Genomic DNA, 27,787 nt, shown 5'->3' on the forward strand with positions numbered 1-27,787 from the left:
GCGAGCAGCTGAGTCGCGCGCTGACGTGACGTCAGTGCAGCCCCTATTGTTGTGTGTAGCTCCACCTTTTTGGTACGGGTAGGTAAGATTGGCCCCCCTATGGAAGAGTGCCGAAAAGTGGGACGGTACAGGTCAGATTCTGGGGACCCTTTCTCTATGGAAATGCCAAAAAAATGTGCCGTACTGCACTGAACTGATTTGGACGCTCGGTGGAAACAACCTTTTAGACCAGCCTTACACCAGAGGACTTTGCTAAAACTCTTTAAATACCCAGGGTGCGCCGGTAGTTGAGTGGTTAGGGCGTGTGCCATGTACGCAGGTGGCCCGGGTTCGGATCTGGCTGGTGGCACCATTTACTGCATGTCTTTCCCCACTCTCTTCCCTGTTTCCAAATCTATCCACTGTCCTCCTATCTCTAATAAAGGCACGAAAAAGCCCAAAAATAAATCTTTAAAAAAAAAAAAGACTCTAAAAAGACTGACATCTGAGACTCTCACGTCTAAAGACAATCTGTCAGCAAGTGGCTGAGTTTTTAGTCTCAGACTAAGGTTTAGCGAAGACTGTGGGTCACTGACTACAAGACTAGAATACCATTCCTTCTTAAACAGCTGACCTTACCTGCCAGATAGACTGTTTCATGTATCCATAGCATGACTATACTTCACATTTAACAGGGAAAGCTCCCATAGAAAGAGTTTGGAAAGGGCAGAACTTTTCCAAGAATTCTGGAAAAGATGATTGGAGAAATGTTAGTGATTTTCAACCTTAATTTTATAACTTTAGAGATGTTTCTCATGACTGAAATTTGGCCTGGTGGTCCATAACACAGTGGTCTATCATACAACAAACCTACATAAAGATTTTTTTTTTATCACTTTACAGGAACTTAAATTTTAAAAACGATTGTAGTCATGCAATGTTTTTGTCTAAATCTTGATCTCTGTGATTTCAGGTTTCACTCTGAAGAATGGCAAACATCTCTGTTAACACCACCCTCCTGAATGAAACCATGGACTATCATGATGACCTTCTGGATGAGTATTATGAAAACGTCAACTTCATCTTGCATGTAGTGACATGCATCATCATTTGTATCGGTCTCCCTTTGTTACTCATGGCCATCTATGCTCTCTACTCTCTGGTATGTGTATTATGTCTTTATTTATTTGTTTATAAAATGTCAATTATATAAAAATGTCTTTGATCTGAAACATTTCAGTGTAACAAATATGCACAACCAAAAAAAGCAGAAATCAGGAAGGGGTCAAATACATTTGTAGGCACTGTCTACCTGTATGCAGGTAGGACTAATTCTTGCTTGTTTATTTCATTATTATGGCCAGAGAAGGCTCATGGGCTAGGCATTCCTACTGTTTACATGCTGATTTAAGATCATGAGGGACAGTTTACAAAGTCAAATATGCTCCAAGGTTTGGGACAGCTGATTGGGCCGTGGTGGGCCATGGTGTCCCCTACACTACACCAGAAACAGCGTACCATGGAGCTGAAAGTTGGCCTGACTTCAAAGTGAGTGGTGTTACTCAAACATGGTGTATGAATCAGGAGAAAAGTGCTCAGTGTACTACTGGTTAAAGAGGATGCTAATCCATACGTAGCATGATGCTAACAGAATACAATAGAAAATCTCATAGAGAAACCTATCCACTGGTCCATGGGCTCCCTGATCCCCTGTTTTTTATTTCTACACACTACTGGGTCTATCTATCTGATTAGCTTTTTTACTGACTACCATAAAAGGTGATGCTGGTCCCATAAACTTCAGCTGACTTTTAAAGTCATACTACTACTGAACTAATCTTTATTTCTTTTGTAGTTCATGTAGATCCCATCAGTGATGCTCAGTAGGTACAGGGAGGAGAAGCTGACAGCTTGTGTAAATAAACTCAAGACATAGAGAATGAGATTTGACTGAAAATGTAGACCAGGCTGTTACTGCAGTAGCTGTGCAGAGGTTGATGTCCATTCTGGATGGAGGACTACAGAACGTGTTTAGAACTTCTTCTCTTCTGTTTCTGTTTCTATATTTTCCTCAGGTAAAGAATGGTCAGGTGGCTCCAATCTACATCATCAACCTTTTCATATCAGACCTCATTCAGCTCTGCTGTCTGATCATTTGGGAGTCCAAACCTGAGGGACAGAAGATAAAGATCCCTGTGAACCGTATTCACAATTTTGGTCTAATTACCAGTGTTGGCTTCATGCTGTGTATTTCACTGGAAAGGTAACTATCTATTTAAATAGTATTAAATATAATATTTCTGTAGTATTGTGCATCTTTTCAGAGATAATACGTCCATCTTGTTTTGCAGATATTTGCTCATCGCCCACCCACTGTGGTACCGCTTCAGACGAACCATCAGGATCTCTGTGGCGGTCTGTGTTGTAGTCTGGATCATATCTCTTGTGTTAAGTTTCACTGTTACCCTGGGTTACTGAGTTTGTCACACAAATCATCCTCTCCATCTTCTACATCATTCCCTTCCCACTGTTCATATTCTTCCTGGTTGGGACCCTCAGAGCTCTCTCTACTTCTGTCTCAGTCCCCTCTGATGAAAAACGGAGAATCGTGGCAATCTTAGTCCTGGTGCTGCTGATTTATACTCTGCTGTTCCTGCCGATTATTTTTTTTTTCACTTCAAAATCATATGATTTCACTCTACATGTCCTGTCCATCATGTTTCTAGAGCTGAGTCCACTTGCAGACTTACTTCTGTATGTTTTCATCAAAAAAGAGACCTTTGGGAAGCTTTGGACCTCTGTGTGCTGTTGCAGAAAGGAGAACAATGACACCAACAACACCAGCACAATCAATCTAGACCACATGTAGACCAGTGGTTATCAGTTAGGGGGGCGGAGCCAAAAAGTAGCTGATTGAGCTGTTTTCAGAAGGTCACAAATATGGGGGTCAGAAGTTCTGGATGTCTGAGTGAGCCCATGTTTATATTTGATTGACTCCATTTTCCCATAATAAGGAGTAAATTTAGGTTGTTTCCCAAAGATCTCAACTATTTCTCTCCTTTGTCAGGATGACAAACCTGAGTTTCCCAAGATAACAAGTTCATTCCCCCAGAAATGTCCCAAACTTCCCTTTTCATGTGAAAGTGGAGTAAAGTGACTTGAATGCATGCTTGTCCTCTGCTACAACCATTCTTTCAAACATCTTTGTTTTGTGCTGTCTTGCTGCTTAAACTGTCACATACGAGTGGCTTTAATTTATCATTTTCAAAGCACTCATCTGAACAATATTATAAAACAATGTGCTGAAGTGTAAATCTGGAGACAAAATTCTAAATGGATCTCTTTTTAATGTTTTTTTTTTGTTTGTTTGTTTTTGTTTTTGTTTGTTTGTTTGTTTTACATTTTTCACTAATCAGGTATTGCACTCTTCAGCTTTTATGCAATTTTCAGCCATTTATGCTTTTTAGCTATTTTATGCTATTATCAGGGATTTTTATGCAATTTTCAGGTATTTTTAAGCTACTTAGTTATTTTATGCTATTTAGATATTTTATGCTATTTTTAGATATTGTTTATGCTATTTCCAGGTATTTTTTGCTATTTAGCTATTTTATGCTCTTTTCAGGGATTTCTCATGCAATTTTCAGCTATCTTTTTGCTATTTGGCTATGTTATGATATTATCAGGGATTTTTAGGCTATTTTCAGCTTTTTTTTTTTCTTTCTCAACTATTTTCATCGGTTCTTCCACAGTTCCTCTCTCAGCATTCCCATGCAATTCCAGCTGAAATTGCATTTTTATCTTGTTTTTACAATAGTGTCCTCTACTTCTCTATAGGTAGGAGGGTCAAACATACTGATACTAGAATACTGCTCTGTGATATTTATAAGAGGGGATTTGTCTGTATTTTTTATATTTCTGGCCAAAACTGTCACAATTTTTAAAAATATTGATTGAAGTTATTTGTGATGTCCAGAGGTTTAGTGAATTCTGTCAAAACCTCAGAAAACTGAGATGGAACTGATGTAAATGTTTTCCTTTTATTCAATAATTCATTCATGAAGTCTCATGTTGTTTTATATCATTATGAGATTGTTCAAAGTTTTATGAAAATAGTTCTTTTTACGGTTTGTAGTAATTAAGTTAAATGGTTAATATATTTTTGTAAACATCAATATTATACAACTTATTTTTTTAATAGAAGATCTTTGTAGACCTGGAGTCATCCAGGGCTTACACTTTTTTGACTTGCATTTTGTGTTAAACTGAACAAGTGGAAAACTTTCGTCTAAAATGGATGTAAATAATTCTATAAATAAAAGAGGCAGATTTATCATCCTGATTATTGAGAACCTCCTCCCATAAAATGTGAATAAACAGCTGATAAAGCTCCACACTATAACTGATGCTGGCTTTAGAGCACTGTTTTTATATCAGTCTGGATTTGATGAACCCATTAGAGCACAGCACACTTTTCCACTTCAGGTCCTGACCTTTTTATGACCTCTAGTTTGTGAAAATAAGGTGAACCAGAAAAAGTGATATTAAAATAGTTCCCAGTGAAACTCTGGCTTCTCTTTATATATCAAGTGAGGTCTGACAAATACACTCCTGTCTCAATAGATGGCTCATATTAAATATCAGTGTGAGAAAATACCTGAGAAAACAGTAGCAGCTCAGCGCTGAAATTTAAAATTATGAGATAAAAAAAAATCATAATTAAAAGAGCAGAGCCAGCTGGGCCATAAGAGACATAAGCGGCTGCTTAGGGCCCCGTCACAACCAGGAGGCCCCCAAGAGAGAGGAAGTGAACGTTCACAAGCAGTTCAGACAAACTATAGTGAGATCAGCCAGGCTGTGAAGGGAATGAGGTACTGAGAGTAAAAGTCAGGCAGAAACAGAGCCCCACCTCAGATTTAATAGTTTAAGTTGATGTTTTACATCGGGGGATTCGTATAACGCTGTTTTAGGCTGTTTCTCAAGTCTGTTCATTAAAACCAATGTAAGATCCAGATCCACAACAGTCCAGCTCACAGCTCAGTTTACTGCATGCATGCCAGTGGGCCCAGAGTGTGGATCTAATAGTCACTACCATTATGTACAGGGATGATCATCAGTGGACTAAATAGACAGTTCATACACACTGGTCAGATACATGAGTCTAGTTTAACTCATTTAAACAATCAACTGAGACAGATCACTTCAGGTTAGGGTTAGGGTTATCTCAAGTTCTGTTTCCTCATGTTTCTCCACTGGGGTTTAGATTAGTTGTTTATGTGCAGATTATCTAGCATTGACTGCATCAGTTACAGTGATCGGCGGTGTGGGGCCCCAAAATCAAACTTTGCTTAGGGCCCCAGGTAAGCTTGGACCGGCCCTGCTCGCAGCTTTCAAACAGAATAAACCTGGAGTGAACGTAACTCTCCAAATGTCTGGCTGAATAGGTTCAGACCAGCGTAACTCCCTGTATACCTGTATATGACGTCAGACCAGGGAAATCCCCTACAGATGGAAGCGTTCTAGAATGAATCTCCACCAATCACAAACCTGATTGAATCCTTACGTTTTACGTCCATATCTGTCACCGTCCTGTCTTAATAACACTGCTTGCTTAAATAACGGATGAATATGCACCAATTTACGGCTATTCTGCTCAATAATAGCTATTAAAACTTGGAAAAAGAAGCCCTAACATGAATAAAACTACGACTTGTTTAGAAACAAATCAACAGGGATCAGCAAAAGGTCCAAATTAAAGTAAGTTTTCAGTAAATAATTATAGTTTTCATAGGCTATGTATCATTTTCTCATTTCTATTAATTTGTGCTACTGTTGCTGATACGATGATTTTTGTTAAAATTGTTAACTTTACACTCCAGTATGTGTTTTCATGCAATGACCTGAGTTAAAAACCTTTGTCAAATATTATGACATTGTTCTTTAAGTTGCTGCTCATGACAGGAGTTTAATTTTTTATCATGTTGTCCTGGCACATCTGTCAGATATTTCTTCCTATCTACTAATAATAATCAATACGTCAACACCAATTTGTTTTTGTTTTTCTTATAAAAAGACCATGGGGGAGGACCAGTTTACCAAAAAACAAACCTTAAATCTAAATGTTCAGACTCTTTAACAAACAGAATTACAGACATAAGCTAAAGATCTATGAGGGTGGAGGCAGTTCACATCAAAACAGCAGCTCTGGGAGGATATTCTGACATCCTGCAAAGAAATTCAAGCAGAAACTCTCCAAAACCTCACAAGTTCAATGGATGCAAGAATAGTGAAGGTGATATCAAAGAAGTGGTCTTTATGTTAACATGAACTTGGCCTGTTAAGATGTTTTTGATTGAAATAGCTTTGATTTCAGTAAATATGACCTCCTAATGCTGCAGATTCAACACATGACCATTTTCACTTCTTTACAACCAAAAAACGTTTTAAAACTCTGTTGTGCTTAATAATGTGGAACAGTGCATTTGGAGGTTTTTATTTTTTAAATAACTGTTGTCATTATGAAGTTTGTTCAAAAACATCTGAATTATGCTCTAATGGCTGATGATTAGAAAAATACTCTGACTGTCATTTGCATTAATATTTCAGAAAATAAGAGAAAAATGTCATTTGCTTAATAATGTGGAAAGCGGTGTAGACCAAGCTGCGTTTTAAAACGGTCAGTGTATTTTCAGACAGCGCCATTTCCTGGTTAAAACCAGCCTCAGAAACTCTGGTTATTCTTTTTTATTATTTTTTGGGGAAACATGAAAAATATGCAGTTTTCACTTTTTTTCATGTCAATTAAAGCAATGGAAAAACAAAATGCAAAAATTCGGTCAATTTATTCAATTCTTTGTAATCTTGTTCTAAAAAATGACTCAGAGAAAAAAGATATCATGTGACCCAGTGGGAAAGGTGAAAATTTCCAAATCAAAAACCTCCATGCAAAATAATAGAAAATGTTTTTATACCATAAACATGAATAAATACTCCAGTTGTCCAGAACTTCTTCATTCATTTTTCCTCTAATAATAATATTGCCCATTAGTTACCCAGTACATTTATCACCAGGATTACTTATAATACATTGTTTAAGTAAATGTGGTGGTGAAAGTGTGGGCTGAAAGGAGAGAACTGGTAGTTGTAAATTATTACAACCCTTGCAAGAGGTTGGAGCTGAGTAAACTGGAAGAGATAAATGGGCAGGGTGAGGGTGCAGTCATCTGGTGTTGTGACTTTAATGGGCATAGTGCACTATGGGGAGGTGTCAGGACAGATCATAATGGCCAGATAATTGAAGAACTGCTTGATGAGAAACATTTGGTGTGTTTAAATGATGGCAGCCACACAAGAATTCATGTAAATTCTGGAAAGGAGTCAGCATTAGACTTGACTCTAGTATCACACAGTATTGCAACAATATGTGATTGGTCAGTGTATCAAAGAGGAACTATAGGGAGTGATCATTATCCAGTGTGGTGCAAAATTAATACTGCTTCCCCACAGGGTGTAGAGAGTGTTGGAGGAAAGTGGATATTTGCAAAAGCAGACTGGGAGGTATTTATGGAAGAAGGAGACAAACTACTAAACCAGGTCAGTGAGGAACTGATTGTGGAAATGCTTGATTGCAAAATAAAACAAAGCATTATAGCAGCTGCAACAAAAGCTATTCCAAAAAGTAAAGGAAAGAAAAAGAAGAGGCAGTGCCATGTTGGGACAGCAAATGTAAGGAGGGAGTGAGAAGCAGAAACAAAGCATTCAGACTAGTGAAAAGAACCCATAATTTTCAATACTTGATCCAGTACAAGCAAGCTCAGGCAGCAGTGAGAAGGACGATAAGACAGGCCAAAAGAAATCACTGGAGACAGTATTGTGACTCAATAGGAAGCTCAACAAAAGCAGGGGAAGTGTGGGGGACGATTAAGAAAATGGGAGGGGATAGAAGAGAGTGGAGTTATCCTGTTTTGATAGATGGAAGCACCACAGCAGTCAAAAATAAAGAAAAAGCAGAGCTGATGGCGAACACGTTCACTAAGGTGCATAGCACAAATAATTTATCAGAAGAAGGTCAAAGAGGCAGAGAAGGAACAAGAGCAGAAAACAAAGGGGCACTCAGTAGAAAAATGAATTCTGATGGAGTGGAAAATGTTCCTTTTACCATGGATGAGCTGAAGAGGGCGCTTAATAAAACAGGGCAGACTGCACCAGGGAAAGATGAAACATGTTACTGTTTGTTCAAGCATCTAAGCCAAAGAAGCTTAGGGAAGTTATTGACACTATATAACAAGGTATGGGAAGAAGGGAGAATGCCAAAGAGCTGGAAGGAAGCAATCATCATTCCAATACAGAAACCTGGGAAAGATGCAAGCAAGCCAGGGAATTATAGACCCATAGCTCTTACGTCACATGTATGCAAATTAATGGAAAGGATGATAAATGAGCAGTTAATCTTCTTGTTAGAGAGCAAAAGTATGCTGGCTTCTTATCAAAGTGGGTTTAGGAAAGGGAGACAAACAGTGGACCCAATGGTGTGCTTGGAGGAGGAAATACAGAAAGCCCAAGTGAATAAAGAGATGGTAGGAGCAGTGTTTTTTGATGTTGAGAAAGCATATGACATGTTATGGAAAGAGGGCCTCCTGATAAAGCTCCACCTAATGGGGATTGGAGGAAGAATATTTAACTGGGTAATGGACTTCTTAAATGGAAGAACTATTCAGGTGAGAATAGGAGCAGAATTATCCAGCCAGTATGAAGTTGAAAATGGTACGCCACGAGGGAGCGTAGTAAGTCCAACATTATTCTCAGTAATGACTAATGATATTTTTGAAAGTGTTCCATGTGGAATGGGGAGATCTTTATATGCAGATGATGGTGCCTTGTGGAAAAGGGGGAGGAATTTTGAGCATGTTATCAAGAAAATACAAGAGGGGATCAACCAAGTCGAGAGGTGGGGGACTAAATGGGGATTCAAGTTCTCAGTGGAAAAATCAAAAGTTGTTTTCTTTACAAGAAAGAAACTAACTCACTGCAGATTAAAAATGTATGGAGAGGAAATTGAAAGAGTTGAAAGTTTTCGTTTCTTAGGGGTACATTTTGACCAGAGATTAACCTGCAGAGATCATATCAGTAAGTTGATCAACAAATGTAAACAAGTGTTAAATGTCATGAGATGCCTTGTAGGACTGCAGTGGGGTGCAGACTTTATGTCATTGAAGCACGTTTATGTGGCCCTAATCAGATCCCGGTTGGACTATGGGAGTATACTGTATGGTTCAGCAGCAAAGTCAGTATTGGCAGGCTTAGATGTTATCCAAGCACAAGCGCTAAGGCTGGGCTTAGGAGCAGTCGGATCTTCTCCTGTCTGTGCACTCCAGGTTGAGGCAAAGGAAATGCCATTGTACTTGAGGAGGAAGCAACTGACGGCCCACTACTGGGTTAACATTAAAGGGCAGGGTGCTGAGCACCCTGCAAAAAGTGTGCTGCAGGACTGTTGGGAGAAGAAAAGAGCTCAAAAAGAAAGTTTTGGATGGAAGGGAAATGAAGTAGCTAACGATATGGGTGTGTTTGAAAAAGAGTTTGCAGAGACTGCACTATGGCCTGAAAGGCCTCTCTGGCTGTATGAAAAGCGAACAATAGACTTTGAGCTTCTAAGCAAGCTAATAAAAACACAGATTTAGTCAATGGATTTAATCATCTTGTAGAAAACAGATACGAGGACTGGGTCCAAGTTTTTACTGACGGGTCAAAGGAGCCTCTCACAGGTGCAACAGGTGCTGCAGTGGCAGTACCTGGTGTTAATTTTGGGTGCAGTAGGAGGACATCCCATCACATTAGTGTTTTTGCTGCTGAGTTGTTTGTTGTGGTTATGGCAATAGAATGGGCTGAACAGAGTGGCTGCAAAAGAGTTGCCATATGCAGTGATTCTGTGGCAGCCTTGACCAGTATTGGAACAGGTGTAGTAAGATCTCACCAAGATTTAATATTTGAAATATTGATCTCTTTTGAAAGACTGAAAAAGATATGTGATGTTGTGTTTCTGTGGGTCCCTGCACACGTGGGCATTGTTGGGAACAAAAGAGCAGACAAGCTGGCAAAGGAGGCAGTTAGAAGAACAGCTATTGAAGTAAATCTTAAATTGTCAAAGTCAGAGGGTTAAAGTATTTTGTGGAGCAAAGTGACCCAGATGTGGCAACAAAAATGGAACACTGAGACCAAAGGAGGACATTTATAATCAATACAAAACAGAGTAAGAGCATCAAGAAACAGAGGTCATAAAAGGAAAGAACAAGTAATAATAACAAGACTAAGGATTGAGCATAATAACTTGAACAGTACACTGCACGTAAGAGGGAAACACCCAACAGGACTGTGTGAGCATTGTCAGGAGCCAGAAACAACAGCACATACACTTGTGACATGTGATAGATACAGACAAGAAAGACAAATAATGTTGAATAAGTTGGAGAGAATAGGAAGAGCCAAGAATAGGGTGAAAGGTATTCTTGAATGTGCAGAATGTGCGCAAGGGAGAGAGGAAGTGTTGACTTTTTTGACTGTGACTGGATTGTTATACAGAGAATAAAATGATCGAGTAACTAGAGTATGAGAAACTGAAGGTGGCAGTAATGCAACTTCATGGATGCCAGCTGCCGTTAAAAACCAGAGAAGAAAAAGAAGAAGAAGAAGAAGAAACTTTAGTTGACACACAGAGTTGGAGCAGCACATGCCACAAGGAGAGACAATACTGAGAGAAGGTGAAGAAGGTTTTTAAGTGAGTATTTTCTCCAGTTTTATTGTTGGAGGATTTATTTCTCTCATGTTCAGTTCAGACCAAAGATCTGCCACACGACCAGACGGTTCTAGAAAGAGTCTCAGCAGTCTGAACTGAGCTGCAGCTGGAATGAAGCCGTCTGATGGAGTCCAGAGATTCAGCCTGTGAAGTTTAGAGAACGGGTTTAAGAACGCAGCCAGCAGAGAAATGTGAAAGGGAGATATAAATCTAGTTTTGAAAGACTATATACGTTCATTCCATCAAATATTCGTGCTATTAATTTTAAAAATATCTCTTTTTTCATTGATCCTCCTGATAATCACACTGCGGTCACGCCATCCGTGCTTCGGATATATGCAGTCACACCATCCAGGCTTTAAATTTGTGTTGCGCACGTAGACAAACATTTACGGGGCTGTGTCTGTGATGCATTCAGGGACATCGTGGTTTCTCTTGGCAAATGGCTGAGGTGACAAATCAGTGAATAGAAATTGAATCTTTTCTGTCTTGACTGTCCCTGTTAATTTTTGAAATTCGTCAAAATGCATCGGAAAGTTAATGTTTGAATAAATTTCAGATAACTTGACTGTAGCATTATTAAATTAGAGCACTCCAAAATCAGGCATGCGAGACCCAATAGCCAAAATAACAGATATTAAATATTAATTTAACAAATCAATATGATCTAAGAAATCCAACAGAATATTGTAAAGTACACTACCAGATACCTCTGTGCTGATTTTCAGACAATTTAACTGTAGCATTATTGATTTACAGCACTCTAAAATCAGGCATGTGAGGCCCAACAGTCAAAATGGCAGATATATGAAAAAAATAAAATTATAAAAAATCAAAATAAAACTATGATATAAGAAGTCAAACAGAATATTGTAAAGTACACTCCCAGGTACTTCTGTGCTGATTTTAAGACAATTTTACTGTATTGTTATTGATTTAGAGCACTACAAAACAGGCATGTGAGGCCCAATAATCAAAATGGCAGATATGTGAGAAATAAAATCATAAAAAGCCAAATTCAAACTATGGTCTATAAGTTCCAACAGAAAATTGTAAAGTACACTCCCAGATACCCCTGTGCTGATTTTCAGACAATTTTACTGGAGCATTATTGATTTACAGCACTCCAAAATCAGGGAGGTGAGGCGCGTTAGCCGAAATGGCAGATATTAAATATTCATAAAAAATCAAAATAAAACTATGATCTATGAAGTCCTTCAGAATATTGTGAGGTACATTCCCAGGTATCTTTGAGTTGATTTTCACACCATATATTATTATATATGGCCATATATATCATATATTTCACAACAAAGACACAGTGCAAACCCAAAAGCACTCCCTGTGGTGCATTGTGGGTATTTCAGTATTAGGGATAAAGAGCTTTGTGAATTTACAGCTGATCTGTTGATTGAGGGGGGGTTTCAAATGTGGGCAGAATTTTCCCATGATGCCCTGGGGCAGAGTGTAAATGTAGATTTGATGAAATGTGTGGAGAGATGACTGCTGAGATTCCTCTGATCCTGTTTGTGAGAGATTAGTGTTGTTAAAGAGAGCTCTTCCTCACTCATCATCTCTGCTATGGAGGAATAAAAGCAGAGTCAAACAGCAGTCAGGTGGATTTATACCGGCCTGCTGGAAGAGGCTTCTAGAAATGAAGTGTGGAAAAATACACAAACTAATGGCTACAAATCTGTGCTCTGATCAATCAACACCATAAAACTGAGTTTGTTTTAAAGCCGGCTTTACTTCAAACTACATTTATTTCAAGAAGAAATACCAAACTAAGCAAAGGCTAGCTTTGTTCAACCTACTAACAGAGTGAGAGAAAGTTACAGAGATTTTTGGTTCTTCAACTAAAATAAATGAGTGGTTTATGTAAAGATTCATTTGACTGGCTATTTTTCAGTGTCTGATAAAAACCTCCAGCCAGCTCTACTTAGAAATCTGATTTTTTAATGTAGATTAACCAAATTCATCTTTTTACACTGAGAAAAATCAATCTGGGCAAAAGTAAATGTAACTTCATTTAATCTGTGATTTCAACAATAAAAATCCAAGTTTCTATCTTGACATAAATCATTTTGTAGTCAGTTTCTTTTGTTAAAAATATAAGACACTGTGATTTTTCTACTGAACAAGACTAATTTAGGTCATGTAAGCCAATCTTCCAGAGTTTATCCACATAACTAAGCCTGACTGTGTTTCCTTTACTCAGTTTCATTCTGTTTCTTTTTTTTTTTTACTTTATTTATTGTTGTTTTTAACAAATACAAAACATGTTGATAAAATGAAGATCATGACACATAGATTCCCCGCCCCCACCCCCACCCTCACCCTTCAGGAGGCAAATAACAGGTTATACACTCAAAATGAGAGTAAAATGTAGTCCACCAAAACACACAGATACATACAATGATTGAATAAATGCACTGGGGAGCTATATTGTCTGGAAACTGTATATCAGTTTGAACAGGACAGTGATCAGACAGGACTATACTATGATACTGACAGCTGGAAATCAAAGGTAGTCATTTATTATCCACAATAAAGTAGTGGATCCTTGAATAACTGTGATGAACTGGGGAGAAAAAAGAAAATTGTTTGGTGGTGGGATTTATTTTCCTCCATGGATCACACAGGCTGTAGGAATGCAGAAAAGAATTCACAACAGTTGCTGAAGCTGACAGGGAGCTATTTGGATTGGGATTCATCTGTCAAGATGTGTATGAAGGACGCAATTAAAATCCCCTCCCCAAATTAGCTGATGGCAGTTCAAATCAGGTAGAACTGAGGATTATCCCAGTTTGGGCCATAAACATGAAATAAAATGAGGGGGGTATTAAATAATTTGCCCACAACTATGACATAACATCCATTAACATCTGAAATTGTATTGGTAAGTTCAAAAGGAATCCCTTTCCTGATAAGAATAGCTGTCCCCCTGGCCTTATCATTAAAATCTGAATGGAAAATTTGTCCAATCCACTTACACCTCAACCTCCCTGACAAGCAATCTTCAAATGTGTCTCTTGTAAGAATCTGATGTCCACATGGAGTGATTTAAGGTGAGTCAGTATTTTGCTTCGTTTCAGCGGATTATTCAATCCTTTAACATTCCAGCTAACAAAGGATATTGCACCTTTTTGATTATTTTCTATTTCAGAAACCATTTGTAGACTGGGGTTGTAATGAAAAGACTTGATATAAATACACACACTGGCTGTGTACTGTATCAGAATAAGTCATGATGAAACTAAAATACTGCATCAGAAAAAAACAAAAAAGAAAAAGAAAACATACCAGATAAAGAAACAAACCTCCTCTTGCCATCCTGGAACCCTGGGCTGGTCTTCCTTGAACATGAGACTGCCCTACAAATAGTCCCCCTACCTTCTAGCATATAACAGGTTAGTGTGTGGTCTAGGCTGCAGGCTCTGGTGCACTCTGTCCAGTGTGGGTGTGTAGGTCAGGTCCAGGGTATCTTTCAGCAGATTAGCCACCGCCGCCCCCACCCCCGGTTGCGTGTCTCCAAAACCTTCCTCCACGCCGATTATTCTGCAGTTTTCTCTCCATTGGCGACATTCCAGGTCATCGGTTTTAGCTGTCAACCAAGTGATCTCCGATGTGAGAGACGAAACTTTATTTTCCAACTCCACGACCCTGTTAGCATAGCTGTTAGCTCCTTCCTCCAGGCTATCGATCTGTGTAGCATATGCTTTTATCTCTTTTGGACTCCGGGAATTGCCGTTCTCATGTCCCTCGAGAGATGGTTTATTTTCTTGTGTAGTTCACCTGATAATGCGGCGATGGACGTATCGATCTCAGCTACCACACTTTGTTCCATTCTCTGCAGCGCCATCATTATCGCGTTCACGTCTGACAAGCTCTCGGGGGTTTTCGGGGATTCAGGGTCGGGACAGTCCAAGACCTCTGGGCCTGCTTTGGCCTTTGAATGTTTTGGCATTTCAGGGCAATTTAACTCACCAGGCAGTTCAGGAGACATCTATTTTTTGAATTATACTACTACAAACACATTGTAGTATGTCCTTCTTTGACTTTTAGACTGAGTGAGAGCTAAAAACAATATTTAAATTTTAATTCATGCAGAGTAAACACATGTCTTTACATGTTGCTGCTCACGAGCACCCCCTAGCTCTCTTTTTTGACACATTTGTGTTTTTTCAGCAAAGAGCTCCATGTGAAGCTTTTCTCACAACCAACACACCAGTACGGCCTGTGTCCAGTGTGGACACGCAGATGCTGTTCAAGACTGTGAGCTGAAACAAAGCTTTTGTCACAGCGCTCACACTGGTACTCTCTGACTCCAGCATGGGTGAGTTTATGTCTGCCAAGTGTAGATGACCTACCAAAACTCTTCCCACACTCCCCACAGACGTATGGTTTCAGACCAGTGTGGATGCGTTCATGTGTGTTGCAGTCCTGTTGACGTCTAAAGGCTTTCTCACAGTGTCTACATTTGTGTGGTTTCTCTCCAGTGTGGATCTGCTGGTGGAATGTTAAGCTGCTTTGATACCTGAAGGTTTTTCCACATTGCTCACAGCTGAAGGGTTTTTCTCCAGTGTGCACACGAATGTGAGTTTGCAGGCTACCTTGAGTTGAAAATGTTTTCCCACATTGCTCACAGCTGTATGGTTTCTCTCCAGTATGAATGCGGCGGTGTAACCTGAGAGTCCCTAAGACTGAGAAAGCTTTCCAACACTGATCACAACTGAACGGCTTTTCTCCAGTGTGGCGGCGTTGATGGCTCCTTAGAGTACTTACTTGAGAGAAGGCCATACCACATAGCTCACAGCTGTATGGTTTCTCTCCAGTGTGAATGCGTTCATGCTGCTTTAAAGCACCTTGATGAGCAAAGACTTTACCACAATCCTGACAAGGGTAGAGTAACTCTCTGGTGTGGATATTTCTGTGAGTCTTGAAGTAACCCACCTGACTGAAACTTTTACCACAGTCCTCACATTTGTATGGTTTCTCTCCAGTGTGAGTGCGTATATGATTCTTCAATGCAGATGACTGTATGAAAGCTTTCCCACAGATCTCACAGCTGTACGGCTTCTCTCCTGTGTGGATACGCTGATGCATCCTTAGATGACTTGCTTGAGAAAAGGCCATACCACACTGATCACAGCTGTATGGTTTCTCTCCTGTGTGAACTAGCATATGCTTCTTTAAATCATATGAATAAGGGAACTCTTTACCGCACTGCTGACAGTCATGACTACGAGGCGTGCCCCTCCATTTCTAGAACAACAAGAAGCAGAAAAGAAAACAGTCATGGTGGAGATCTTCAGCTGACAGCTTTGCATTACTGCGGAGGAGAGTTGTCACAATAGCAGTGTTTTCAATGTCAAACTGATACACTTTTCCATACTACTGCAACAAAAATGGCCTCCTGGTAGAAGTCAGTGGAGTCAGGAGTCAGTTGCAGTTAGAGGAAACTACACCAAATAACTATGTCTAACCTTCCAGGACATCCAAACCTTTCTCACTGGAGCCAGAAAATCACCTGGTCAACTCCATCAAATTGTCAGAAAGGAAAAAGTCAAACTTTAAATTTGTTGAGTGTAAATTCATTCCTACCTTGAGAGTGGGAGTCATCTTTCTTCCTCAGACAGCTGCCCTGAAGTCAGATTCAATGATGGACAGCGTTCTTCTCCACAAGTGTCTGGTCTCAGTACTGAGCTGAGGAAATGTTGGAAAGCCTTCAGCCAAAAACATTTTACTTGGAATATTTTTTACAACACAAGAAATCAGCACTCTTTACTCCTGTTTTTATGTCCCTATCTGAAGTTCTGCTTTTGGCTACAAGTTGTTTTATCAACGCATTTCAACCAGGAGCAAAAGTTTTCTCATCAGATGCCCAAATAAAAAGTTACAGACCAACATGGTAGTATCCCTGCCTGGGAAAGGCCGGTGTTGGCAGTAAGCTGTCAAACTGCCAAACCGCTTCTTCGCTTTTTCGCTCTTTACTGTTTTTACTGATCCTTTTTCCACTGAAGACTTGCTGCCTTTTATATTTTTTATCGCTAAAGAATTGGACTGGTCCCTCTCAGAGTGTGTGTCGTGCTCATTTAGCATCTCTAATCTGAGGAAAAGCATTGCATCGCTGAGAGCCTTCCCCTCACTCTTCTCCTCTGTCCATCCCGCTCACCAACAGGTTTGATTTTCTCAGTAAACAAGACCTCCCTCCTCTGGGCGAGCATGTCCCACAGCAACAACCGGTAAAATGTGTGCACCACACACCACAGGGGTGCAGCGTGATGCGCTCTTGCTGGCCATAGCTCGGCCAGCAATCCCTCAGCCTCTGTTTACACCGTCTACACTGATAATTGGTTATCAGAAATGCACAATTCTTTGATGCAATCACCCACTGTCTTCTTGGAGCCACTTTAAAAAAAGCTGCAGGACTCACTGCCTTCTCTCCCTTCCTCCAACAAAAGGATAATAGTCCACACCGGTACAAATTGGCACTACCGACCATCAATCCGAACTGACCAAATCCCACTTCAAAGATCTTCTTAAATTTCTAACAGGCTGTGGAAAGTCCATTTTTATTTCAGGCCCCATTCCCACATGGGTAGGGTAGCGCTACCTGGACACAAGCTGGGGCTTGATCAACCCCACCTGGGTCACTGGACGGGAGTGTATGATGTTCGAAAGACCTGAAACACTTGAGGACTCCAGGTAACATCACTGATGATGTGTCCAGGATGCTTTACTAGTGGATGTATGTCTCAAGCTTCTGCCTGGAAAAACCAGTGACTATCAGGAAGAGACTTATTGACAACCAAGAACAGAGTGGTGACAGCTGGAGAGACAGTGGACAGCCCGGAAAGACAGCATTGGGGCAGAAAGGGCTAGCAACCTGATCTGCATCTTCTGAGAGGAAGAACCCGACATAAAGCTACAGATCAACTTACGGAGAAATACCCCCAGGGATCACCGAGAGAGGGGGAATGAGGGTCCCACTCGGACAGACCTAAGAATGACGAACCTCAGCAAGGGAAACTCGACCATGAGCACACAGTGCATTTGTGGCAAAGTGTGCAAGACCCCACGTGGTCTGAAGATCCACCAGGCCAAGATGAGGTGTATGCAGACAGAGCAGGTGTCACAGCGCTCAGGGGCCAACCCTGGTGAGAAGCAGGAGGGGCCAGGCCTGGAGTCAACCCACAGTGCCCAGAACCTCCAGGTGACTCAAGCCCTAAAGCAACACCGACCATCAGAACATCATTGGGTCAAGTGGCCCCAAGCCAATAAGGAGAAGGAATGGCTCCAGTTTGATGAGGATGCCAATGGCATCTTGGATGCTACATCCAAGGGAGAAGCTGATTGGTGCCTCCAGACCATGACCACCATCATCATCAGTCTAGCAGCTGAGAGATTTGGGCAAGAGGAGAAGAGAACAGTGAAACTCCCCTACATCAAAAGCAACCAGCGAATAAGATCCACCAGCTCAGGCAAGAGCTGAAGAGCCTGAGGCGCCAGTTAAAGGAGGTGAGAGAGGAGGAGAGAGGACCCCTAACAGAGCTGCGCAACATCATCTGCAAGAGGCTCATGACTCTGAGGAGGGCAGAATGGCATAGGAGAAGGAGGAAAGAAAGAGCCAGGAAGTGAGCTACCTTTGTAGCAAGCCCATTTGGATTCACAAAACAGTTCCTGGGCCAGGAGCGTAGTTGCCAGCTCACCTGCTCCAAAGCTGACATCAACCACCACGTCTGCACCACTCTGAGAGGAGCAAGAACTGGGCAACTGCCTGTCTTTGATAGACCCCCCTGCACCAACGCTGGACATCAATGGGAAGGTGCCCTGTTGGAAGGAGATCCAGGAGGTTGTCAAGAAGGCAAGAGCCAGCTCAGCCCCGGGACCTAGCGGAGTGCCTTATAAGGTCTACTTACTACTCAAGGTTACTTCACAGGCTCTGGAGGCTCATGAAGGTGATATGGAGGAGGGGAAGGGTCGCTGAACAGTGGCGGTTCACAGAAGGAGTGTGGATTCCGAAGGAAGAGTCAAAAGACATGGAGCAGTTTAGAACCACCTCTCTGCTCAGTGTTGAAGCAAAGATATTCTTCAGCATTATTGCCTGACACTTGACAGATTTCCTCCTGAGGAACTCCTACATCGATACCTCAGTCCTGAAGGGAGGTTTCTCAAAAGTACCAGGATGTCTGGAACATACAGTTGTCGTCACCCAGCTAATCAGGGAAGCTAGAGAGAACAGAGGTGACCTGGTTGTGCTGTGGCTGGACCTTGCTAACACCTATGGATCCATACCCCACAAGCTGGTGGAAGAAGCTCTTCGCTGGCACCACATCCCAAGCAAGTTCAGAGACTTTTTTCTGGACTACTACAATGGATTCAGCCTGAGAGTCTCTTCAGGGTCCACAACATCAGACTGGCATAAGGTGGAGAAGGGAATCATCACTAGGTGTACCATCTCAGTGATCCTTTTTGCACTAGCCATGAACAAGCTGGTGAGATCAGCTAAAGTTCAGTGCAGAGGGCCCCTCTGCAACTCTAGAGTTCGACAGCCACCCATTAGGGCCTTTATGGATGATCTAATGGGGACAACACCACACGTCCCCGGGAGAAGATGGATCTTGAAGGGCCTGGAAGAGCTGACCACCTTGGCCCGTATGAGCTGCAAGCCAGCGAAATCCAGATGCCTCATGCTGAAGAACGGGAAGGTCACAAACAAATTCCACTTCACAATTGGTAGCACCCAGATACCATCAATCACAGAAAAACCGGTAAAGAGCCTGGAAAAGGTGTTCAATTGCAGCCTGAAAGACACAGCAGCCATCCAATAGCTGGAATCCTAGCTCACTTCAGTGAACAAATCGGGCCTACCAGGAAAGTTTAAGGCCTGGATATACCAACATGACATCCTCCCAAGGATTCTCTGGACCCTCTTGGTCTTTGAGGTCCCAATCACTACCATTGAGGGCTTAGAGAGGAGAGTCAGTAGGTTCCTGCGGAAGTGGCTGGGCCTACCTCAGAGCCTGAGCAGCATTGCCCTATACGGACAGAACAACATGCTGAGGCTTCCCACCAGCAGCCTCACTAAAGAGTTTAAGGTGAGCCGTACAAGGGATGTGCTGCAATACTGAGAATCAAGTGACCCGAAGGTCTCACAGGCAGGGATTAAAGTGAGGACAGGACGGAAGTGGAGGGCAGCTGAGGCCGTGGAGGTGGCTGAATCACAGCTTTGGCACAGGGCACTGGGTGGGGCAGTGAACTGAAGAAGAGTAGGCCTGGGCAGTAGCACAACACCCCGCTACAACCAGGCCAAGGGAAAGATCAGGAGAGCACTGGTCCAGGAGGTGCCCAGGGAAAGATCAGGAGAGCACTGGTCCAGGAGGAGTTGCGAGCATCCATCGAGGAGGAACGAGCCAGCAGGATAGTCGGAATGTGGCAGCAGGGAGCCTGGACACGATGAGAGAAGGCGGTGGAGCACAAGGTCTCTTGGGACGAGCTGTGGAGAGCCGAGCCCCATCAAATTCGATTTCTGATCCAGGCTGCCTACGATGTTCTACCGAGCCCATCCACCCTTTGCCAGAGGAGAGGGACCCTGGAGCACATCCTAAGCTGCTGTCCAAAAGCCCTGGGTGAGGGGCGCTACCGCTGGCGCCATGACCAAGTGCTGAGAGCCATAGCAACACCATCTGCAGTGGCATTGACCACTGCAAGCACCTCCGCCCAGTGAAGAAGAACATCGCTTTTGTCAGAGCCAGGGAGAAACCATCAGCTGCTGCCAGGACCACCTCCTTTGCTAGCAAAGGCTCAGGACTGGGAGCTGAGAGTTGACTTGGGGAAGCATCTCAAGTTCCCAGAAAAGGTAACCACAACATCACTTAGGCCAGATGTGGCCCTATTCTCAGTTATCTCCAAACAGGTTGTCCTCCTGGAGCTCACTGTTTCTTGGGAGGACCACATCAAGGAGGCCAACGAGAGAAAGAGGGCCAGATATGCTGAGCTGGTGGACGAGTGCCAACGCAATGGGTGGGGAGCAAGATGCTAGCCCATTGAGGTAGGATGCAGAGGGTCTGCAGGCCAGTCCCTCTGCTGGGCCTACAACATCCTGGGCATCACAGGAACCAGAAGGCATCAAGGAGGCCACTGAGGCAGCTGAGGTTGCCTCAAGGTGGCTGTGGATCAGAAGAGGAGATCCGTGGGTAGGGTAGTGCTACCTGGACACAAGCTCGGGCTTGATCAACCCCAGCTGGGTCACCTGGATGAGAGTGTATGATGTTCGAAAGACCCAGAACACTTGAGGACTCCATGTAACATCACAGCTGATGTTTCCAGGTTGCATCACTAGAGGATGTTTGTCTCAAGCCCACGATCGGTCACGGTATTGGCCGCTTCAGCAGACTCCTTAGTCTCAGCCACTGGCTGCAGTTGACCTGCATGGATTATGCTGTGGGCTTCATCAGCCATTTTGATTTTTTGGGGGGGACTAATGGTCTTATTTTAAAGCTGATGGTCTGCATCCAAACAGTTCTAGTTCAAAATGCTAGCGGCTAATATCAGACACACTGTGCAGACTTCCAGTAAGGACTGACTCTATGCAACACCAATCAAGCCCCACCCCAATGTAAATTCTGCACCTGGTTGTATTTCCCTGGCCACACACCCTATTCCTGTTAGAATTGGTTCAAGAATCAAATCCAGTCACCAATCACATAGCCTTTGTCTGACCCCCCCGGGGCAGGGAATCTAATAAACATCTGTTGTACAAACGCAAACACTAAAAGTCAGACTCCAGTTATCTTTACTTTGTTAAACTCCCAGTCTGTGACTAACAAATCTTTATCCTTAATGATCTCATTACCTCCCATAACCTTCATTTCCTTTTACTCACTGAGACCTGACTTATACTGGGGATGTGCTGCCCTCTAGTGGAGATCTGCCCTCCTAAATGCGCCTAGGATAAATGGCCGAGGTGGGGGCATTGCAGCTGTTTTTAAAAATAATTTCTCCTGTGTACCAATCAACTTTGGTTCCTTCAACAGCTTTGAATTACTGGCTTCTAAAATTGTTTGTGAAAAACACCTGTTGCTGTGTTATTGTTTAGCGACCTCCAAATTTAAATGTGGGTTTTCTTAATGAATTTTCTGACCTAATTTCATCTCTGGTACTTAAATTTGACAGAGCCATTATTGCTGGTGACTTTAACATTCATGTTGACAATCTCTCTAATTCATCAGCATCAGATTTCTTGAGTATTTCCAAATCTATTCATCTTCTGCAACATGTGTCCAGTCTTGTGTTTACCTTTAATATGACAGTTAATTCTGTGAATAAGTTTGATTTTGCATCTGACCATCAACGTATTATTTTTGAAGCAGCTTTACATATTAACACATCAACCCAGAAATGTATACTTAGCCTAAGTCTCGTATCCCAGGGTTCCTACAGCTTGAGGCAAGTTAAATTCAAGACTTTTTAAAGACTTTTTAATGCCATTTGAAATCAAATTTAAGACCAACTTCACAACAAACACAAATGGCCTCGTGGACATTGCCTGGTACCCAGGGTTGCCGCTGGCAGAAATGAGGCCCTAAGCAGACTCTGATATGAGGTCCCAAAATCAAAAACTCACCTTCAAATTTCATATTGACTCCCTGGCCAGCAAGTTAAGACAAAAAAATGGATTTTTCTACAGGAATAAAACTAACTTCCCATTGCTATGAAGGAAATGTATCATTGAAGCTGTCTTTTTATCTGTTTTAGATTATGGTGATGTTGTTTATAGAAACACCTCTGCCTCTACTCTTAAACCCCTGGATGCCATTTATCACTCAGCCATCAGATTCATCACTGGTGAAGGTTACTCCACTCATCATTGCACTTTATATGAAAAGGTGGGCTGGGCACCCCTGTCTGTAAGATGTGACAGGCACTGGTTCTTATTCATTTATATAGCCTTACTTGGTAATATGCCATCGTACATCTCATCTCTGTTAAATCAGTCTCATAATCAATACTCAACCAGATCCAGTAACTTCCTGATGCTTGAAATTCCATGTGCAAACACTTTATTTAAAAGAACTGCTTTCAGCTTCTCTGCTGCATTCACTTGGAACATTTTACAACAAACATTTAAACTGCAAGCGCTTGTTCCTATTGGTCAGTTTAAAACTATGATAATGAACTATTCTGCTTTTGAACGTAAGTGATTTTAATTGTATTGTTGATATTCTTTGTATCAATTTTCTTGATGCATTTTATTGGATGTGCCCTCGACATTGAAAATGAGGGAATACCCTCAATAATTTTTTTTTAGATTAAATAAAGGTTGAATGAAATACCCGACCCACACACCCACCATCTCGGTTTTACAATAACACATACATAATGTTGCCATTGCTTTCAATGATCATAATCCTTGTTAGAATAATAAAGATAATATTTTTAATGTCTATCTGACTTTTTTAGGTTATTTTCATCAAAACATTAATCCCACATTTTTAGCTCTGTTTTATTGGGGTTTCTCCCTCAGAATTAAACTAGCATAAACTAGTGATCTTGCCCCCCTCGTCCCCCCTCAAACACACCCCTGCATCCCCTCCCCTCCCCTCACAGGCAGTAGCTTATCCATTTTGCTTCTGTATCTTCCTCACTATGTTTCTGTGTCATTATCAATAGGCTTTATTTTATTATATCACCTAATATACGTTGTCTTTATCTGTTTTCACCTGTGATCTGATTTTAAGACAGCTGAACAGCGCAAGGAAGTTCTACGATGTCTATTAATTCCTGGTCAGAACCAGCGCGGGAGCTTTACAGAGTTTTACCATAAATTCACAAACTAAAGGACAGTAGGAGCTGACTTTTGACAAGAGAGGTTGCAGAATAACAGGTGAATATACAGGACATACGTGATTAGAGTTTCTGTGCTGCATGCGTTGGGGGGGGGCGAGCGCACACTGCACGCACTTCTTTGATCATGTATGGCACTGATCTCCAAAAACAGATATCTTGAGGGTTGATTTACTAACATAATGCCCAGGTAAAGTTTGTGTTTGGCCAACATTGTACATACATTACCTCGTTCACATTTATCATACAAACACCAGACTGACGTGCAGAGAGAGAGAAGAAGACGCTCAAAGTGAGGCCCTCCACGATGTTGAGGCTATACGCGCTATGTGCAGTTTGCGTCTAGGCAGGGGCGGGCATGCTGGTACCGCTTTCAGCCATGAAGAAAAATCTTGGTTGGACAGCCAATTTTTGTTGAATTTACACTTTCCCATGTTGTCCAAAGTTGCTACATGAACGTTGTGCTCTGCTCTAAGAGTCCCGGCCACTGTTTTGTTGGTTCCGCTATCTTGATTGCTTGATGTTACCACAAGAGTCATTCAGTGAATTATTCAAAAAAATAAAAGTTACCATTTATTTTGAGGTTTGAGACTATTTATAATCATAAAATCCTACTTTTCATGTGCTAAAATTTTTAAAGACTTTTTAAAGACTGATTTAAGACATTTTAATGCCAATTAAGGCCTTATTTTTAGATTCATGAATTCAATGCCTTTTAAGACTTTTTAAGGATCTGCGGGAACCCTGTATCCTCAACAAAAACTCTGTTCCTCTACTTTCTGCCCATTTCTCCACTTTGCCCAATAACCCCCCCACCAGCTCCCCAATATAAATGATAATGTTAACTGGTTTAATGGTTTGTGTGCTTCTGCACTGGATCTCATAGCTCCTTTAACTGCTAGAACGGCCCCAGTCATTAACACAACTCCATGGATGAATGACAGTGTTAGACAATTAAAAACGATATTTAGGAAGGCTGAACGTCGGTGGAAAAAGTCTAACCTTGAAGTTCGCCATCTCCACATGAAGGAGCTATTGCGAGCAATTAAATTCAAATATAAAAAAGGTGAGAGCTGCTAACTTCTCTGGGTTGATCATGAGTAAAAACCCTAGATTCCTTTTTAATACTATTAACCAGTTGGTAAACCCTTCTCCAGTCTCTTTACCTGTCTCATCTCCCAGGGATCCTGAATCATTTCTATCATTCTTTAAAGACAAGACTGATGGCCTTAGGTCAAAGATCACCTTGTCTGTCAACCCTCCAGCCCCACTGAATTACCCAGCTCAACTACCTGAATTTACAATCTCTTTACAGACCCTCTTTAGCACAGTAGAACATGTGCGTCCCTCCTCTAGTTCCTGTGACCCTCCAAAGTTTCTTAAATCTATCCTCCCTGTAGTTGGCCCCTCACTGCAATCAACAGTGGTGGGAGTAACGCGTTACTAAGTGGCCATTACTGTAGTTACTGTAACGCATTACAGTAACTCTGTTACTTTTTATTCTAGTAGTGTAGTGCATTTCTTTTTTAAAATTAATAATGCCGTTACTCTGAATGGGAATTTAGATCACACGTTAATTTTACAGCCGACAGCTCATTGATGAAGGTTAGTAAACATCTGGTTAGGCAGACAACGTGACAGAGCGATAAGCACATCTACATCCTGGGAGAGAGAACAGCCTCTGCAGAAACACACAAACGGCTCTGAAGCTCTCTGTCTCGGAAACACCAGAATTAAATTCCCTCCTTGAGATAAAGGACGAAAAAGAGCAGGGAAGTAAACCTTTCCACCTCCAAAAACAGATATTTTAACTTCTCAAAGTGCCAAGTTAAACAACGCGCTTCAGCCGAACTAGTTTCCAGAGAGCCGGATGCTAAAAATACCACTAACCCAGGTACAGCTCACGTTAGCTGGGCAGAGCAAGCAGGGAGGAGCCACCCCGTGTAAACAACCCAAGACTGGATTTAATTCACCGCCAGCTGCAGAGTGTGTCACCAAGGAAGCACTAAACACACTGATAGCAAGGTATGTTGTTAAAGACACGCTTCTGATATAAGCTGTGTAGTCCACTGCCTTCAGAAAAATAATGAGAGAACAAGACATGACCATGTCCTACTCTTAATCTTCTTCATAGATTTTCTTCATGTGTTCTTCTACTCCTCCTCCTCCTCACTGTACCCACTGTGATGTCCATGACATCATGAGATGTTTGGTATTGTCAGCCTGAGTGTCTGTGTCTGTGAGTGCAGCTCCTTTATTGGAATAATTTCAGACACCTGTGCTTAGAGTAAGGAGTTTATTTAAACTCCTGCAGTCACACAGCCTCTCTCTCTGACCTGGCCTCCACACAGGTATACCACAGTTGGGTTTAGTTATGTTAGATTAGGTTTAGTTCAGTTCACATTTTACAACATTTACACACATTATCTTAACTCATGTACATCCTACACTACTGACTCTACTGATTTACATACTTCATGCTGTAAATATTTAATTTGATCCAATTTGAAGTAACTTTGAGTAATTTGGCATAATTTGGTCTAATTTGGCATTTCTGACTCTTTAGTTTGGTTCAATTCAGTTTAATAGTAAACTGCCTAATTTGATTATTTGATTTGAATGCTTAATTTGGTTCAATTTGGTTTGATTTGAAAATGAAGATCTCTTTAAAAACTTTGCCATGGTGTTGTCTCCCTCCTTTGTTGTGACCACCTGAGCCATGTCATGACAACACTTCTTGCTGTATTGCATAAAGGTGCCTTCCAGTATATCCATTATCCCAACTTTGTTGCCATACTTTCATGATGTGACTTTTAACTAATGCTTTAGCCTCATTTTTACTGATAGGGATATTCATTTTATCATCAAGTTTCAGAGACACTTTTAGACTCAATCAGACATTTCATTGTCTTTAATCCTCCTATGAGCTGCTATCCACATAAACATTACAACAATATTCTTAAATCTCTATAAACTTTCATACATTTCATTAACAATGTCTTGTCTCCTCTTTGATTGAAATGACTTTAATGCTAATAAAGCTGAAGCCCAGTCAGTACAAAGAATCACATTTTAATATGACATTCTTCTATTTTCTGCAGCGCTGTTAGAATTGCTAGAATCTCAACTGTAAACTCTGACAAATGAGGACACTGCACCACTTCATTGATCACGGATAGCATTGATCTCCAAAAACTGATATCTTCAGGATTCATTTACTAATGTGACGGCCAGGTAAAGTTGTTTATACATTACCTGGATCAGATTTAACACAGTCTGTTGTCGCCAATTTGAAGTGTCTTAGTATGTTGTGATTTGCATGTAAACATTGCGGCTGTTGCTACGTCACTGCATGCACCTTGGTATAGGTGGAAATCACAGCCACTCACCAAGAAAAGGGAGTCACAGGTGAACAGGTGCGGGGAATCATGAATTAGGGGAAGCCACACAGTTTTTCAACCATGTGTGGTTAAGTTAGTGTTTGTCGGAGCCTTACTGTGTTTTTCTTTTGTGTTTCTTGATGTCGAGCTCGTTTTAAAGTAATGTAGCACACCCTTTTGTAGGTGTTTTTAAGACAATGAATCGTTCATAAAGTGTTAATCTTAAATCACGGTGGATCTCCTTCTCTTTAACCACCATGAGTTGGAAATGACTTCAAGTTCCCTCCAGTGGCCTTCTTGATCAGTAGATTGCCACTACATTGTGTTGAAAAACTACGCTTCAATGGACAGACGCTCCGATGTGGATGAATGACAGCGCTGCACACTGACCCAGCTCCAGCTCCACTCCTTCACTCCTCCTCTCCAACTGGACACCGGCAAGTGACAGCCTGGTTGAAAATGCTGAAGGATCACGGTAGGACTGTTTTGGAATTGTTCTAAACTGTGGAAGGGACTGACCTTCTCATAGACGGGATAAAGGTAAATCCTGCTACAATTCTAAATTAAGCTCCGGCCTGTTTCACAAGTTAGAGTCAAAATGAGTGACGTGAAAAGGAATCTACCTGTCAATCAGAACGAAACAGAGAAGAGATCAGTTAAACTTACTGCTAAAGCCCTGGAAACAAAAATAATCTCTGATCAAAAAGAAAGGAATTCCAAAATAAAAAGACTACATAAGATGATAAAGGAGGACAAGCTACTGGTGCTTTCAGACAGAAATGTTTCTGAA

The 27,787-nt window shown here is 41.5% G+C and overlaps 2 pseudogenes; one reads left to right on the top strand and one right to left on the bottom strand.

Moving 5' to 3' along the window:
* Positions 1-16,460, bottom strand: part of LOC121504427 — a 46,327-nt pseudogene extending 29,867 nt beyond the window's left edge.
* Positions 968-3,027, top strand: LOC121504436 (annotated as a pseudogene).
* Positions 16,461-27,787: the final 11,327 nt, after the last annotated feature.

This window comes from Cheilinus undulatus, linkage group 22, assembly GCF_018320785.1.
Source record: "Cheilinus undulatus linkage group 22, ASM1832078v1, whole genome shotgun sequence".
Classification (NCBI taxonomy): domain Eukaryota; kingdom Metazoa; phylum Chordata; class Actinopteri; order Labriformes; family Labridae; genus Cheilinus; species Cheilinus undulatus.